Genomic DNA, 19,862 nt, shown 5'->3' with positions numbered 1-19,862 from the left:
ATCCTGTCTTTCATTTGAAGAGATCATTATTTGCAACATATTTTGGCAAAAGATTGAATGAAGTTAGAGCTGTCAGATATAATGATAAAAATCATAGGCTCTGAAGTCAGGCTGCCTGTGTTCAATCCCTAGTCTCATTGTACAGTAAATGCATGGCCTTGAGCGATTGTTTTCAACTTCTCTAACCTCAATTTCCTTATCTACAAAATGGAGAGACTAATAGATGGTATTACTGAGCACGTATAACATGCTAGGCAAAGGTCTAAAAGTTTTTCATGTATTAACTCATAAATCCCCTCAATAACCCTATGAGGTTATTATTATCAGTGTTTAATTTAAAATGAGACATTTGAAAACTAAGGAAAGAAATAATATGTTCAATGCCATGCACTTTGAATCAGGTAATGGTGAGTTTATGTAATCTTTTTTTTTTTAATACATCTTTATTGGAATGTAATTGCTTCACAGTGCTGTGTTAGTTTCTGTTGTACAACAAAGTGAATCAGCCATATGCATACATATATCCCCATATCCTCTCCCTCTTGAGCCTCCATCTCACCCTCTCTATCCCACCCCTCTAGGTCGTCGCAAAGCTCATCTCCCTGTACTACGCTGCTGATTCCCACTAGCTATCTATTTTACATTCGGTAGTGTATATGTGTCGATGCTACTCTCACTTCGCCCCAGCTTCCCCCTCCCCTCCGTGTCCTCAAGTCCATTCTCTATGTCTACGTCTTTATTCCTGCCGTGCCACTAGGTTCATCAGTACCATTTTTTTTTAAGATTCCATATATATGCGTTAGTGTATGGTATTTGTGTTTCTTTTTCTGACTTACTTCAGAATTTATGTAATCTTAATCATTGAATACTGATTCCCACAGTCCTACCATGAGATCTACCACTTAGTAGAGCACTTATTACATGGTATGAGTTCTAAAAATATCTATCCTCCTGTTTGTCGTGAGCTGTTGACTCAACTTAGTTAGCTAGCTAGGTATTGGTGTTCTCTTTTTATCCTTGCCTCTGTTAAGTAACCTCCTCAAGCTTCGCATATAGTTGAAATGTCAAAAATACAGAATTATAAAGAGTAAAATATTAAAATCCATTTATCCCCTCCCCTCAGTTCCAATACAAATATAGTCATTATTAATGATTTGGTGTGTTCTGTGCAGTTGTTTTTCTTTATATACTACTTACACACACATAGAAGGTCATATACAAATACCTTACTTTCATTAAATAGTTTGATCATTACACAGTATGAGATGATGCTATATACTCTTTTGGTTTTGGTTTTTTTTTAATTAAATAAATAGTTTGTTTATTTATTTATTTATTTATGACTGCATTGGGTCTTTGTTGCTGCCTGTGGGCTTTCTCTAGTTGCAGAGAGTGGGGGCTACTCTTCGTTATGGTATGTGGGCTTCTCGTGGTGGTGGCTTCTCTTCTTGCAGAGCATGGGCTCTAGGCGCCCAAGCTTCAGTAGTTGTGGCAAGTAGGCTCAGTAGTTGTGGCTTGTGGGCTCTAGAGCACAGGCTTAGTTGTTGTGGTGCACGGGCTTAGTTGCTCCACGGCCTGTGGGATCTTCCCGGACCAGGGATCGAACCCGTGTCCCCTGCATTGGCAGGAGGATTCTTAACCACTGCACCACCAAGGAAGTCCCTCTATATACTCTTTTAAAATTTTTTATTCAATTTATTTAAACTAAAGAAAAACCCAAAATAGTCCACCCATTTCTCCGTACCCCCCACCTCTTACAATCACCAGTCTGTTCTTTGTATCTCCATTTTTTTTAACATTCCACGTATATCAGAGATCATACAGTATTTGTCTTTCTCTGTCTGATTTATTTCACTTAGCATAATGCCCTTGAGGGCTGTGTGTGTGTGTGTGTGTGTGTGTGTGTGTGTGTAAATAAAATATACTCTTTTGTAGATTTATTAGCCTTTACAAATATCAAAGTACCTGTTTTGAAGTAATTTTATGATGGCTGCTCTAAAATATTTGGCAGAGAATTCCAAACTCTGATTTATCTCAGTGTTGACATGTGTCAGTTGTCATTTCTCATTTAAGCTGTGTTTCCTGGTTCTTGGTATGATGAGTGATTTTCAACTATATCCTGGATATTATGTTAGAAGGCTCTTGATCTTACTTAAATCTTATTTTGGCAGGCAGTTGCCCTGTTTAGGTTTAGCCTGTAGGTCCTGGTGGCCCTCACAAGCTGCATTGATGTTCTCTCTGTGAGTAGATACGGTACAGCTGTCAGCTGTGGGGAGATGTGGGGAGAGTGGCTGGTTTGTCCTGTCAAAGACTTACTGGTGATGATGCCACAGAAAAGTTGCCCTAGGCCATCATTAGATATGGATCTGAATGCCAAGTTTCTGCTGCTCATCTCTTTCCAGGTCCCTTGGTCAGACAGATCAGGCTTTTCTTGTATTTTATACTTTGTTTTTGTTGTTGTTGTCATTGTTTTTCATTTTTTTGTTTGCTGGTTTGTCTTTCTGTTCAGGGTTGGAGGGCTCCCTGACACACTATTAGGCATGCATAGAATATAAAAATAAAATCCAGGGAACTCATAGGTGTCCTTTTGGTCCTGTGGACCCTAGCCAGTCTATTTTCTTTCTCTCTACGTTGCAGAGTCTTTTTATGATTGTCTTTTGAATTATTTCTAGGGTGTTTAGTTGAATTTAGGAAGATGGAACAGGGGAAATTGGTTCTATACTATCTTACCCTAGAACTGGAAGCTCAAAGCATCTATTTTTAATTGTTTGTTTTCTGTCATTAATTTTGCTTTTAGTTTGATTACATCCTCTCCTTCACATTATTTAGGTTTATTCCACTGCTCTTCTTTTAAATTACTGAGTTTAATGTCTAGTATATTCAGTTAAATCTTCTTTGTTTTCTAATAGAGTTGGCATTGCAAGATTTTATTTTTTACAGAAAACAAATGGGGTGACATCTCAGGAATTTTTATGTTCAGCGTTTTCAGTGTATTTTGAAAAGAGAGAGGTAGCTTACCAAGTGAAATAAAGGTCCCATTTTTCCAATGGTGGAGTTCACGCTGGGAGGGGGCAGCCAGCCAGGAAATGCTTTCACAGTCTTTTTTCCTCCAGCAGTGGCCCTGTGACTATTTCTAGCCAGTAGAGTGTGAGCAGAGACTTCTGTGCCACCTCCAGGCCTAATGAGTAAAAACCTTCAGCACGTGGAAAAAATAATACAGACCCTATGAGCCCAAATTCTTGAATAAGTCTTTGAAATTTGCCTTCCTTTGTTTATACACTCAGTACTATTACCTGAGAAACTTCAGTTACATGTATCGCTATATACATGTTTAGATCTATAATTTGTATATCTTATCTGCAAGCTGAAAAAGATTCCCTCATTTGCAAATGAGTTATTTAGAAGAGCCTGTCTTTAAATTTAACTGAAAGGCTTTTATTTTGATTACTACTTCAGTATTATTTTCTAATTGTATTCATTGCACTTAGAAAATATAACATTAAAAAAACTGCTTTTTGAAATGTACTGATATAATCTTTATGAATTCATATATGATCACTGTTACTAATATTGCACAAGTTTTAGTAAAAAATGAGTAATCCATGTAACTAGAGTACAATATTCATTATTTGTCTATTAGATCAAGCCTACTTATTCAGTTCCTCTATATACTTAATACTTGTTTTCCATTTGTTTTACTGATTTCTGAGAGGAGTGTGTTAAAGTTTTCAAATATAATTTTGTGTTTGATCATTTCAATTTTGCTTATATATTTCAAAGTAATGATTAAATACATTAAAAGTCACAAGTATTATAAGTATGTTTTTATCTTTAGTAACATTTTTTCTTGTTTATTTTCTGAATACTATTTTGTTTGATAGTAATAAAATGATACTATAATTTATAGAATTTAAAAAATTATTGTGATAAGACTACTTGAGCTCTACCTAAGCGCTCAATACAGTGTTGTTAATTCTAAGTATAATGTTGTATAGCAGATCTCTAGAACTTATTCATCTTGTGTAACTGAAACTTTATACCCCTTGAAAAGCAATCACCTCTCTTCACTCTCTAGCAACCGCCATTCCACTCTTTGTGTCTATGCGTTTGACTATTTAACATACCTCATGCAGTGGGATCATGTAGTATTTGTCCTTCTATGACTGGCTTATTTCACTTAACATAATGTACTCCAGGTTCATCAGTGCTGTTGCATATGGAGGTATCTCCTTTTCTTTTAAGGTTGAAAAATCGTCTGTGTGTGTGTGTGTGTGTGTGTGTGTGTGTGTGTGTGCTTATGTGTGTGTGTTTTCTTTATCCATTCATCTCTCAATGGATATTTAGGTTATATCTGTGTCATGGCTATTGTGAATAATGCTGCAGTGGACATGGGAATGCATATATCTCTACAGGATCCTTATATCAATTCTCTTGGCTATATACCCAGAAGTGGGATTGACTGATCATATGATTATTCTATTTTGAACTTTTCTGAGTAAAGTCCATCCTGATTTCTATAGTGGCTGCACCATTTTAAATTTCTACTAACACCATACAAGGGGTTCTATTGGGTTGGCCAAAAGGTACATTCATTTTTTTCCATAAGATGGCTCTAGTAGCACTTAGCTGTCTTTAACTTCATTCGAAACAATTTCATTAGATTGTATTGTGACAGCTGACATATCAGCATGCATTTAAAAAAACTTATCAAAATTGGTGAATTTTTGTATAGCCATTTTAATATTGAAGATGGAAGAAAAAAAGCAACATTTTCCGCATATTATGCTTTATTATTTCAAGAAAGGTAGAAACACACAAAAGGATTTGTGCAGTATATGGAGAAGGTGCTGTGACTGATTGAACGTGAAGGGGTTTGCAAAGTTTCATCATGAAGATTTCTCGCTGGGTGATGCTCCACAGTCAGGTAGACCAGCTGAAGTTGATAGCTATCAAATAGAGACATTAATTGAGAATAATCAGTGTTATACCACGTGGGAGATAGCTGACATACTCAAAATATCCAAATCAAGTGCTGAAAATCATTTGCACCAGCTTGGTTATGAGAATCGCTTTGATGTTCAGGTTCCACATAAGTTAAGCGAAAAAAACCTTCCTGACCATATTTCTCCATGCGATTCTCTACCTAAATGTAATTAAAACATTCCATTTTAAAAACAAATTGTGTTTGGCAATGAAAAGTGGATACTGTACAATAATAATGTGGAAGGGAAGGAATCGTGGAGCAAGTGAAATGAACCACCATCAACCACACCAAATGCCGGTCTTCATCCAAAGAAGGTGATGGCGGGATTAGAAGGGAGACCTTTATTATGAGCTCCTTCAGGGAAAACAAGTGATTAATTCCAGCAAGTACTGATCCCTGTTAGACCAACTGAAAGCAGCACTTGATGAAAAGCATCCAAATTAGTCAACAGAAAACACATAATCTTCTATCAGGATAACGCAAGACCACATGTTTCTCTGATAACCAGGCAAGCACTGTTACAGCTTGGCTGGGAAGTTCGGATTCATCCGCCATATTCACCAGACATTGCACCTTCAGATTTCCATTTATTTCGGTCTTTATAAAATTCTCTTAATGGAAAAAATTTCAATTCCCTGGAAGACTGTAAAAGGCACCTGGAACAGTTCTTTGCTCAAAAAGATAAAAAGTTTTTGGAAGATGGAATTATGAAGTTGCCTGAAAAATGGCAGAAGGTAGTGGAGCAAAAGGATGACTGTGTTGTTCAATAAACTTCTTGGTGAAAATGAAAAATGTGTCTTTTATTTTTACTTCAAAACAGAAGGAACTTTTTGGCCAACCAAAAAGTTATCCACATACTCTTGAACACTTTTCTTTTTTTTCTTTGTTTTGTAACATCTTTATTGGAGTATAATTGCTTTACAATGTTGTGTTAGTTTCTGCTGTATAACAAAGTGAATCAGCTCTACATATACATACATCCCCTTATCTCCTCCCTCTTGCATCTCCCTCCCACCATCCCTATCCAACCCTCTAGGTGGCCACAAAGCACCGAGCTGATCTCCCTGGGCTATGTGGCTGCTTCCCACTAGCTATCTGTTTTACATTTGGTAGTGTATATATGTTCATTCCACTCTCTCACTTCGTCCCAGCTTACCCTTCCCTCTCCCTGTATCCTCAAGTCCATTCCCTATGTCTGCATCTTTATTCCTGTCCTGCCCCTAGGTTCCTCAGAACCATTTTTTTTAGATTCCATATATATGTCTTAGCATACCGTATTTGTTTTTCTCTTTCTGACTTCACTCTGTATGAAAGACTCTAGGTCCATCCACCTCACTACAAATAAGTCAATTTTGCTTCCTTTTAAGGCTGAGTAATAATCCATTGTATATATGTGTCACATCTTCTTTAGCTATTCATCTGTCGATGGACACTTAGGTTGTTCCATGTCCTGGCTATTAAAAATAAAGCTGGGGCTTCCCTGGTGGTGCAGTGGTTTGAGAGTCCGCCTGCCAATGCAGGGGACACGGGTTCATGCCCTGGTCCGGGAACATCCCACATGCCGCAGAGCGGCTAGGCCCATGAGCCATGGCCGCTGAGCCTGCGCATCCGGAGCCTGTGCTCCACAACAGTGAGAGGCCCGTGTACTGCAAAAAAAAAAAAAAAAGCTGCAATGAACATTGTGGTACATGTCTCTTTTTGAATTACGGTTTTCTCAGGATATATGCCCAGTAGTGGGATTGCTGGGTCATATGGTAGTTTTATTTTTAGTTTTTTAAGGAACCTCCATACTGTTCTCCATAGTGGCTGTATCGATTTACATTCCCACCAACAGTGCAAGAGGGTTCCCTTTTCTCCACACCCTCTCCAGCATTTATTGTTTCTAGATTTTTTGATGATGGCCATTCTGACTGGTGTGAGGTGATACCTCACTGTAGTTTTCATTTGCATTTCTCTAATGATTAATGATGTTGAGCATTCTTTAATGTGTTCGTTGGCAATCTGTATATCGTCTTTGGAGAAATGTCTATTTAGGTCTTCTGCCCATTTTTGGATTGGATTGTTTGTTTTTTTGTTATTGAGCTGCATGAGCTGCTTATAAATTTTGGAGATTAATCCTTTGTCAGTTGCATCATTTGCAAATATTTTCTCCCATTCTGAGGGTTGTCTTTTTTATGAGGTTGTCTTGTTTATGGTTTCCTTTGCTGTGCAAAAGCTTTGAAGTTTCATTAGGTCCCATTTGTTTATTTTTGTTTTTATTTCCATTTCTCTGGGAGGTGGGTCAGAAAGGATCTTGCTGTGATTTATGTCATAGAGTGTTCTGCCTATGTTTTCCTCAAAGAGTTTGATAGTGTCTGGCCTTACATTTAGGTCTTTAATCCATTTTGAGCTTATTTTTGTGTATGGTGTTAGGGAGTGATCTAATCTCATACTTTTACATGTACCTGTCCAGTTTTCCCAGCACCACTTATTGAAGGGGCTGTCCTTTTTCCACTGTACATTCCTGTCTCCTTTATCAAAGATAAGGTGACCATATGTGCGTGGGTTTATCTCTGGGCTTTCTATCCTGTTCCATTGATCTATCTTTCTGTTTTTCTGCCAGTACCATACTGTCTTCATTACTGTAGCTTTGTAGTATAGTCTGAAGTCAGGGATCCTGATTCCTTCAGCTCCGTTTTTCTTTCTCAAGCTTGCTTTGGCTGTTCGGGGTCTTTTGTGTTTCCATACAAATTGTGACATTTTTTGTGCTAGTTCTGTGAAAAATGCCATTGGTGGTTTGATAGGGATTGCATTGAATCTGTGGATTGCTTTCGGTAGTATAGCCATTTCCACAATATTGATTCTTCCAATCCAAGAACATGGTATATCTCTCCATCTGTTTGTATCATCTTTAATTTCTTTCACCAGTGTCTTATAGTTTTCTGCATACAGTTATTTTGTCACTTTAGGTAGGTTTATTCCTAGGTATTTTATTCTTTTTAGTGCAGTGGTAAATGGAAGCATTTCCTTAATTTCACTTTCAAATATTTCATCATTACTGTATAGGAATGCAAGAGATTTCTGTGCATTAATTTTGCATCCTGCTACTTTACCAAATTCATTGATTAGCTCTAGTAGTTTTCTAGTAGCATCCTTAGGATTCTTTATGTATAGTATTATGTTATCTGCAAACAGTGACAGCTTTACTTCTTCTTTTCCAATTTGGATTCCTTTTATTTCTTTTTCTTCTCTAAAAAGAAAAAGATTGCTGTGGCTAAAACTTCCAAAACTATGTTGAATAATAGTGGTGAGAGTGGACAACCTTGTCTTCTTCCTGATCTTAGAGGAAATGCTTTCAGTTTTTCACCATTGAGAACGACGTTGGCTGTGGCTTTGTCATATATGACCTTTATTATGTTGAGGAAAGTTCCCTCTGTGCCTACTTTCTGGAGGGTTTTTATCACAAATGGGTGTTGTATTTTGATGAAAGCTTTTCTGCATCTACTGAGATTATCATATGGTTTTTATCTTTCAATTTGTTAATATGGTTTATCACATTGATTGCTTTGCATATATTGAAGAATCCTTGCATTCCTGGGATAAACCCCACTTGGTCATGGTGTATGATCCTTTTAATGTGCTGTTGGATTCTGTTTGCTAGTATTTTGTAGAGGATTTTTGCATCTATGTTCATCAGTGATATTGGCCCGTAGTTTTCTTTCTTTGTGACATCTTTGTCTGGTTTTGGTATCAGGGTGATGATGGCCTCGTAGAATAATTTTTGGGACTGTTCCTCCCTCTGCTATATTTTGGAAGCGTTTGAGAAGGATAGGTGTTAGCTCTTCTCTAAATGTTTGATAGAATTCATCTGTGAAGCCATCTGGTTCTGGGCTTTTGTTTGTTGGAAGATGTTTAATCACAGTCTCAATTTCAGTGCTTATGATTGGTCTGTTTACATTTTCTATTTCTTCCTGATTCAGTCTTGGCAGGTTGTGCATTTATAAGAATTTGTCCATTTCTTCCAGTTTGTCCATTTTATTGGCATAGAGTTGCTAGTAGTAATCTCTCATGATACTTTGTATTTCTGCAGTGTCAGTTGTTACTTCTCCTTTTTCATTTCAAATTTAGTGATTTGAGTCTTCTCCCTATTTTTCTTGATGAGTCTAGCTAATGGTTTATTAATTTTGTTTATCTTCTCAAAGAACCAGCTTTTAGTTTTATTGATCTTTGCTATCGTTTCCTTCATTTCTTTTTCATTGATTTCTGATCTGATCTTTATGATTTCTTTCCTTTTGCTAACTATGAGGTTTTTATTTTCTTCTTTCTCTAATTGCTTTTGGTGTAAGGTTATGTTGTTTATTTGAGATGTTTCTTGTTTCTTGAGGTAGAATTGTATTGCTATAAACTTTCCTCTTAGAACTGCTTTTGCTGCATCCCATAGGTTTTGGGTCATCGTGTTTTCATTGTCATTTGTTTCTAGGTATTTTGTTATTTCCTCTTTGATTTCTTCAGTGATCTCTTGGGTATTTAGTAGTGTATTGTTTAGCCTCCATGTGTTTGTATTTTTTGAGGATTTTTTCCTGTAATTGCTCTGTAGTCTCATAGCGTTGTGGTCGGAAAAGATATTTGATACAATTTCAATTTTCTTAAATTTACCAAGGACTGATTTGTGACCCAAGATATGATCTATCCTGGAGAATGTTTCATGAGCGCTGGAGAAGAAAGTGTATTTGGTGTTTTTGGATAGAATGTCCTAGAAATATCAATTAAGTCCATCTTGTTTAATATATCACTTAAAGCTTATGTTTCCGTATTTATTTTCATTTTAGATGATTTGTCCATTTGTGAAAGTGGGGTGTTAAAGTCCCCTACTATGATTGTTTTACTGTCAGTTTCCCCTTTGGTGGCTGTTAGCATTTGCCTTATGTATTGAGGTGCTCCTGTGTTGGGCGCATAAATATTTACAATTGATTTATCTTCTGCTTGGATTGCTCCCTTGATCATTATGTAGTGTCCTTCTTTTTCTCTTGTAATAGTCTTTATTTTAAAGTCTATTTTGTCTGATATGAGAATTGCTACTCCAGCTTTCTTTTGATTTCCATTTGCATGGAATATCTTTTTCCATCCTCTCACTTTCAGTCTATATGTGTCCCTAGGTCTGAAGTGGGTCTCCTGTAGACAGCATATATATGGGTCTTGTTTTTGTATCCATTCAGCCAGACTGTATCTTTTGGTTGGAGCATTTAATCCAGTTACATTTGAGGTAGTTATTGATATGTATGTTCCTATTACAATTTTCTTAATTGTTTTGGGTTTGTTATTCCAGGTCTTTTCTTTCTCTTGTGTTTCCTGCCTAGAGAAGTTCTTTTAGCATTTGTTGTAAAGCTAGTTTGGTGGTGCTGAATTCTCTTAGGTTTTGCTTATCTGTAAAGGTTTTAATTTCTCTGTTGAACCTGAATGATATCCTTGCTGAGTAGAGTAATCTTGGTTGTAGGTTTTTTTCCTTTTTATCACTTTAAATATGTCATGCCACTCCCTTCTGGCTTACAGAGTTTCTGCTGAAAGATCACCTGTTAACCTTATGGTGATTCCCTTGTATTTTATTTGCTATTTTTCCCTTGCTGCTTTTAATATTTTTTCTTGGTATTTAATTTTTGATAGTTTGATTAATATGTGTCTTGGCTTGTTTCTCCTTGGATTTATCCTGTATGGGACTCTCTGTGCTTCCTGCACTTGATTGACTCTTTCCTTTCCTATGTTAGTGAAGTTTTCAACTATAATCTCTTCAAATATTTTCTCAGTCCCTTTCTTCTCTTCTTCTGGGACCCATGTAATTTGAATGTTGGTGCATTTAATGTTGTCCCAGAGGTCTTTAAAACTGTCCTCAATTCTTTTCATTGTTTTTTCTTTATTCTGCTCTGTGGTAGTTATTTCCACTATTTTATCTTCCAGGTCACTTATCCATTCTTCTTCCTCAGTTATTCTGCTATTGATTCCTTCTAGAGAATTTTCAGTTTCATTTATTGTGTTGTTCATCATTGTTTGTTTGCTCTTTAGTTCTTCTAGGTCCTTGGTAAATGTTTCTTGTATTTTCTCCATTCTATTTAAACGATTTTGGATCATCTTTCCTTTCATTACTCTGAATTCTTTTTCAGGTAAACTGCCTATTTCCTATTCATTTATTTGGTCTGGTGGGCTTTTACCTTGCTCTTTCATCTGCCTCATATTTCTCTGTCTTCTCATTTTGCTTAACTTACTGTGTTTGAGGTCTCCTTTCAACAGGCTGCAGGTTCGTAGTTCCTGTTGTCTGCCCCCAGTGGATGAGATTGGTTCAGTGACTTGTTTATGTTTCCTGGTAGAGGGGACTGGTGCCTGTTTTCTGGTTGTATGGAGCTGGATCTTGTCTTTCTGGTGAGCAGGGCCATGTCCAGTGGTGTGTTTTGGGGTTTCTGTGAACTTAGTATGATTTTAGGCAGCCTCTCTGCTAGTGGGTGGGGTTGTGTTCCTGTCTTTCTAGTTGATTTGCATGGGGCGTCCAGCAGTGGAGCTTGCTGGCCATTGGGTGGAGCTGGGTCTTAGTGTTGAGATGGAGAGCTCTGGGAGAGCTCTTGCCATTTGATACTATGTGGAGCCGGGAGGTCTCTGGTGGACCAATGTCCTGAACTCAGCTCTCCCACCTCAGAGGCACATGCCTGACGCCTGGCCGGAGCACCAAGACCCTGTCAACCACACGGCTCAGAAGAAAAGGGAAAAGAAAGAAAGAAAAAGAATAAGTAAAATTTTAAAAATATTAAAATAAGAAATAAAATAAATTATTAATAATTTAAAAATTAAGCAGTAATAAAAATGAAAGAAAGAAAGAAGAGAGCAACCAAACCAAAAAACAAATCCAGTAATGATAACAAGCACTAAAGACTATCCAAAAAAAAAAAAAAAAATGGACAGACAGAATCCTAGGACAAATGGCAAAAGCAAAGTTATACAGACAAAATCTCACAAAGAAGCATACACATACACACTCACAAAAAGAGAAAAAGGAAAACAATATATATCTATATATAAAATAAAGGAACAGAGCTATCAAATCAATGAAAAAAATCTACCAATTATAATAAACTCTAAATACTAAGCTAAGATAGACATAAAACCAGAGACAAATTAGATACAGAAAGCAAATCCCAAGTCTACAGTTGCTCCCAAAGTCCGTTACCTCAGTTTTGGGATGATTCGTTGTCTCTTCAGGTATTCCAGAGATGCAGTGTACATCAAGTTGATTGTGGAGATTTAATCCACTGCTCCTGAGGCTGCTGGGAGAAATTTCCCTTTCTCTTCTTTGTTCCCACAGCTGCTAGGTTCAGCTTCGGATTTGGCCCCGCCTCTGCGGGTAGGTTGCTTGAGGGTGTCTGTTCCCCACCCAGACAGGACAGGGTTAAAGTAGTAGCTGATTAGGGGGCTCTGGCTCACTCAGGCCAGGGGGAGGGAGGGGTACGGAATGAGGGGCAAGCCTGCGGTGATAGAGGCCAGCATGATGTTGCAACAGCCTAAGGCTCACTCTGTCCTCCCAGAGAAGTTGTCCCAGGATCATGGGACCCTGGCAGTGGCAGGCTGCACAGGCTCTGATGAGGGGAGCTGGGGATAATGACCTGTAGTTGCACACAGGATTCTTGGTTGCTGCAGCGGCAGCTGCCTTCGCATTTCATGCCCATCTCTGGTGTCCGCCCTTATAGCCGAGGCTTGCGCCCATCTCTGGAGCTCATTTAGGCAGTGCTCTGAATCCCCTCTCCTCGTGCACCCTGAAACAATGGTCTCTTGCCTCTTGGGCAGTTCCAGACTTTTTCCTGGGCTCTCTCCTAGCTAGCTGTGGCACACTAGCCCCCTTCAGGCTGTGTTCACGCAGCCAACCCCAGTCATCTCCCTGGAATCTGACCTCTGAAGCCAGAGCCTCAGCTCCCAGCCCCCACCTGCCCCAGTGGGTGAGCAGACAAGCCTCTCAGGCTGGTGAGTGCTGGTCAACACTGATCCTCTGTGCGGGAATCTCTCTGCTTTGCCCTCTGTACCCATCTTGCTGAGCTCTCCTCCATGGCTCCAAAGCTTCCTCCCTGCCCATCTCCCATCTCCACCAGTGAAGGGGCTTCCTAGTGTATGGAAACTTTTACTCCTTCACAGCTCCCTCCCAGAGGTGCAGGTCCCATCCCTATTCTTTTGTCTCTGTTCTTTCTTTTCCCCTCCCCAGGTACATGGGATGTGTCTTGCCTTTTGGGAAGTCAGAGGTCTTCTGCCAGCTTTCAGTAGGTGTTCTATAGGAGATGTTCCACATGTAGATATATTTCTGATGTATTTGTTGGGAGGAAGGTGATCTCCATGTCTTACTCCTCCCCCTTCTTGAAGGTCTATCCTTGAACACTTACATCATTTTGATAATAACCATCTCAGCAAAAGCATTTTTGTTTTGATTTGCATTTCACTGATGATTAGTGATGTTGAGTATGTTTTCATAGAGCTGTTGGCACTTGTTTGTCATTGGAGAAACAAATGATTTGCCCGTTTATTTATTTAGTTATTTAGTTATTGAGTTTTGGGAGTTCCTTATATATTTTGGATTTTAGTTCCTTATTAAATATATGCTTTGTACTATTTTTTTTAACCACTGTATAGGTTGCCTCTTCACTCTATGATGTTTTCTTTTGCTGTACAGAAACCTGTTTGTTTGATATAGTCTCAGTTGTCTATTTTGCTTTTTTTTGCTTCTGTTTTTGTTGTCATATCTAAAAAATCACTGCCTAGACCGATGTCATGACGTTTTTCCTCTATGTTTTCTTCCAGGAGTTTTAAAGTTTCAGTTTTCACATTTAAATCTTTAATCCATCTTGCATTGATTTTTGTGTACGGTGAAAGATAATTTGTAAATCTTTGCATGTGGATATCCAGTTTTCTCAATACCATTTCTTTAAGAGACTGTTTTCCCCACTGTGTATTCTTGTTACCCTTGTTAAATACCTGTTGTTTGTTTTACCCTAATAGCAAAGCCAGACAAAGATACTACACGAAAAGAAAACTAGAGGCTAATATCTCTAATGAACATAAATACAAAAATTCTCAGCAAAATACCAGGGAGCTAAATTCAACAAGACATTAAAAAGATCAGACAAGATGATCAAGGGAGATTTATCCATGGCACACAAGGATAGTTCAGCATATGCAAATTGCTAAACATGATCCACCACAATAACAGAATGAAGGATAAAAAACACATGATCATCTCAAAATATGCAGAAAAAGCTTTTGAAAAAATTCAATATCCTTTCATGATAAAAACGCAGACCAAACAAGATATAGAAAGAATGTACCTCAAAATAATAAAGGCCATGTATTAAAAGCCCATGGCTAACATGATGTTCAATGGTTAAAAAAAAAAAGACTGAAGGCTTTTTCTCTAAGATCACAAATAAGACAAGGATACCCACTCCCACCTCTTCTATTCAACATAGTACTGGAGGTCCTGGATAGATCACTTCAGTAAGAAAAATAAAAGGCATCCAAATTGAAAAGGAAGAAGTATGCTTGTCTCTGTCTGCATATGTCATAGTTTTATATGTAGAAAACCCTAAAGACTCAGACAAAAAGTGTTAGAACTAATAAAAAATGCATCAAAGTTGCAGGGTACAAAATCAGTATATAAAATAGTTGCTATTTACAATAGCATTTAAAAGAATGAAGTGCTTAGGAATTAATTTACCCTTGGAGATGAAACATCTGTACACAGAAAACTGTAAAACATCAATGAAAAATTTGAAGTAGACACAGATAAGTGGAAAGATATCCCATGTTTATGGTTGGAATGATTGAAATTGTTCAAATATCCTCACTACCCAAAGTAATCTGTAGATCCAATGTAATTCCTGTCAAGATTCCAAAGTCATTTTTCACTGGATAGAAAAAATTCCTAAAATTCATATGGAACCACAAAAGACCCTGAATAGCCAAAACAGCCTTGAGCAAGAAGAATAAAGCTGTAGGCATCACTTGTCTTGTTTTAAAAATATATTACAAAGCTACAGTAATCAAAATAATATGGTACTGGCATAAAAACAGACATATAGACCAGTGGGGGAGAATAGAGTCCAGAAATAAATCTACATGTCCATGGTCTACTACATTCTGCAACTACATTCCTAAGAACACACAAGGAATAGATAGTCTCTGAAACAAATGGTGTTGGGAAATCACAAAATGCACATGTAGAATGATGAAATTGGATCCTATCTTACACCATAATCCAAAATCAACTCATGTAGATTAAACACTTAAGGATAAGACCTGAAACTGTAAAACTACTAGAAGAAAAGTGAGGGAAAAAACATCTTGACATTTGTCTGGGCAATGATTTTTGGATATGACTCCAAAAGTACAGGCAACAAAAGCAAAAATAGACAAAGGGATTACATCAAACTAAAAAGCTTCTGTATAGCAAGGGAAACAATCAAGAGAGTGAAAAGTCAACTTAAAGAGTGGCAGAAAATATCTGTAAACCATACATTTGATAAGGGTTTAATATCCAAAATTTATATGGAACACAAATGAATCAATTGACAAAAGACAAATAAACCGATTAAAAAGTGGGCAATGGACCTGAAGACATTACTCCAAAGACCTACAGGTATACAAAAGAGTACTCAACATCACTAGTCTTTAGGGAAATTCAAATCAAAAGGCAAATCAGGATGAAATATCGCCTTACATCAATTAGAATGCCTATTGTCAAAAAGACAAAAATTACTAGTATTGGCAAGGAGGTAGAGAAAAGGGAGCCCTTTTGGTGGTGATGTAAATTGGTACACCCATTATGGAATTAGTATGAGGATCACCTCAATAATTAAAAATAGAATTGTCATATGATCCTGCCATCCCACTTTTGGGTATATAGCCAAAGGAAATGAAAACAGTATCTGCACTTTCATGGTCATTGCAGCATTATTCACAATGACCAAGCTATGGGAACAATCTAAGTGTCTATCAGTGGATAAAAGAATAAAGCAAATTAGGTATGTACATACAATGGAATATTATTCAACCTTATAAAATGAAATCAACATTTGTGACAACATGGCTGAACCTGCCAAACATTATGCTAAGTGAAACAAACAAGATACAGAAAAACAATTCTGTATGATTTCATTTATATGTAGAATGTGAAAAGGTTGACTCATAAAAGCAGAGAGTAGACTGGTGGTTGCCAAGGGCTGGAGAGTGGGGGAAATCGGGAGATGTTGGTCAAAGGGTACAACGTTTCAGTTATGTAGTGTGAATAACTTCTGTAGATCTGAAGTACATCATGGTGACTGAAGTTAATAATATTGTATTTTATACTTGAAATTTCTGAGAGGAGATCTTGAGTGGTCTCACAACACACACACACCTGAGGTGATGCAAATGTTAATTAGCTTGATCATGGTAATTATTTCACAAAATAATTATATATCAAAAATTGTGTATCAAAACATCATGTTGGGGGCTTCCCTGGTGGCGCAGTGGTTGAGAGTCCACCTGCCGATGCAGGGGATACGGGTTCGTGCCCCGGTCTGGGAAGATCCCACGTGCCGCGGAGCGGCTAGGCCCGTGAGCCATGGACGCTGAACTTGTGCATCCGGAGCCTGCTGCTCCGCAACGGGAGAGGCCACAGCAGTGAGAGGCCCATGTACCGCAAAAAAAAAAAAAAAAACCAAAAAAACCCCCATCGTGTTGTACACCTTAAATATATAATCTTTATTTGTCAATTATACCTCAATAAAGCTGGGCAAAAAAAGACATAAAATCCAATGGAATAGACTAGAGAGCCCAGAAATAAACTGATGAATATATAGTCAACTGATACTCGACAAAATGCCAAGAATATGCAATAAATAAAGGATAACCTCTTTATAGTATTTTGTTAAAAATTCCTTTTTAAAAATTTATAGTAAAATATTTAACTGTAAAAAGCTCAAGTGTATTATGATGAAACCATGTGTCCCTATCGCAGAGCTTAATGAATAACACAAATGTACTATATTTGAATTTCCATTGAATATATTCTTTCTTCCCATTTTCATATTCCAGTGAAACAAATATCCTGAATTTGTTTTTTATCATTTCCATGATTTTTAAATACTTTCATAATATGTGAATTGTTCCTAAATGATGTATAGCATTATTTGAATATTTTCATACTTTTTAAAGAGAATCCTACTTTATGTATATTTTAGCAACTTGCTTTTTTGATGAAAATGAAGCCTGTAAATTTATCCATATTATTATTTTTACTATTGTATGTGATTATGGTATATGTCCATATCTTTGTTTACCCATTCTTCTATTGAAAGATATTTAGATGTTTTTCAGTTTATTACTATCAGCTGCTAATTGCTGTTTTGTCTCTGACTCTTGTACATATTTATTTCTTGTAATAGGTACACACGTATGCACACACACACACAAATGAGTGGGTTTTCTGAGTTATAGGTTCCATGCAACTTTCATTTAAAGTAGTTATCACAATAGTTTCTGAAGTGTTTGTGTCTAATACACTAGTTACAGCCTAGTGAGCACAGTATAAGAATTGTCATTCCTTTAAATACTTTTAATGTTTGTTGTTTTAAATATAGATAATGATGCAGATACATATATAAATATATACACATATTCTTATATACACATATATCAATACTTAGGGGCGTATATATGTGTGTGTGTGTATAGATATATATGTTTATATATATGAAATAGGGTGAATTGAGTATTGATATTCTCCAATCAGCATTATATAATATGGCAATGTAGATCAAAAACAGTAATTTCAAACATTGATCCATGTTCTAGGTTAATTCTAAAGAAACAATCAAGTGTATTTCCAAACATTCATACACAAGATTATTTACTGTGTCCCGTGTTTGAGACAAAACTTGGAAAAAACATAACTGTCTAAAATGCATGTTGTTATAGATATGATAGCATATGCCAACTTGTGGCAGATAATAACAGTGTACAGATAATTTTATTAAGTAAACCTGGAAGTTATAAACAATTACTTATGAAATAGTGATATTTTTCTTAGAACATCTATCGATTCATCACTAGCTTTATCTGTTTGTTTTCAGGCCTTGATATTTGCTTGTCTTTCTGCCGGAAATAATTTTCCCTGAGTTTTTATGTTAAATTATTCAGGTTTTGACTCAAATATATATATGTTCTAAACTTTAGAGCAATTTTAAATTGTAAATTTTTTTAAAGTTATTTTTTCTTAAATTAGTAAATACTTCTCTAGAATATGTTCAGTAAAACATACTTTAAAGTGTTGAACTAAACCAGGGTCCCCTTTGAATATTTTTTCAGCTAATTATCTGTCAGAGATATATTTGGATTTTAAAATTTATCTGTTAAACCTTGGATGGTCTATTCATATTGTTGATATCATGAATATAGTTATCGTAAAACTAGGCCACTTTCCATAATCATACAGCATCAAAAGAATTAGTTAACTATACTTGCCCAGAACATTAATTAAATGTCTGGCAAAATTTAGATACTGAAATATTGTTATTAAAAAAAATCTAGCCAGTTTTGGTTGTGTTACAAACATATTTTCTTTTTTTCTGTATTGCAAATGTTTTTGTTAAATTTATCTGTGCTAAATATTAGCTAATATCAATCAAGTATTAAAGTGATTTTAGCTAGTAATTTTGAAAGTTGTTGTTTTGATAAGAATAACATCATATATACAAACAATTGACAGTATAACCCTTGAGAAAATTATTGCAGATTTTTTTAACCTCACAATAATATTTAATCCAATATAATCTGCAACTATAGACAGATTAAGGTAGTACCTCTTCATTCAAGCTTACATATTCAGCATATAAATCTATGGTGAAATAAACAGAAGAGTATCATACTGTCTCTGTTTTAGGTAATTCGTATGAATTTTTTAACTTAAAATGTTTTATGACATATAGTCTTCAATGGCAATACATGCTAACTGGATAGAAATTTCAGACGTGGCACAAAATGCTATTTATTTTCTATTTCATAGATTGGATTCTATAATGTTCCTTGGAGACCTTTTTACTGGCTTTTTGTTCTTAGGCAAAGTCATATGAATGGATCATAAACTACAACAAAATTATTATCACTGTTTATGTTTAAAACAATTGAGGTGTCTAAAAGACCACAAACAGCTATTATAGTTACATAGCTCTGATATTCAATCAGATCTTATTTCTGCTATTGCCATTTGAAACCTCCTGGTAGCCCAGAGACCAAGGTATTAAAATAGGATTTACATGGTTTAAATTTTTGTTTCTTATATTAATTTTTTAGGAAGTGTTTTATGGAGATAGCAAGATACAACATTCTCCCTTTTCCTGTGTTATGCTATTTCCTCTCCTGAAAATTCTGTGATAAAAGTACTACTCACAGTTCAAGCACTTGTTTAATTTCCCAAAGCAAAACCCTTTAGGCACAGCCACAGTTTCTAAAAACTATACTGGAAGAGATAAATAGATTTTAAAAATTTCACAGTCGAATGTAGAAAAAAGATTCAAACCTCTACTTTCTTCACTTTCTACTGAATATGAAAATACTTTCATGCATAATTATGAAATTTTAAAAGAGATTAGTTACACAACAATAAAATTATAGTTCCTCTGAGCAGGCAATTATTACTTTTTCCTGAAGATGGACTTCGTAATTACTTGAAGTAAAACAAAAGAATGTCCAGAAAGTTACTGCATGCCTTCAGATATACAAGGAAGAAGCAAAGTTGATACATTTAATTATCTGCCCCCATCCATGTACAAGCTCTATCAACATCTCCCACCAGAGTACTACATTTTTTACAACTGATGAACCTACATTGACGAATCAT

The sequence above is a fragment of the Phocoena phocoena genome, chromosome 2 (assembly GCF_963924675.1).
Source record: "Phocoena phocoena chromosome 2, mPhoPho1.1, whole genome shotgun sequence".
Classification (NCBI taxonomy): domain Eukaryota; kingdom Metazoa; phylum Chordata; class Mammalia; order Artiodactyla; family Phocoenidae; genus Phocoena; species Phocoena phocoena.
Note: the sequence above shows the minus strand (reverse complement) of the source record.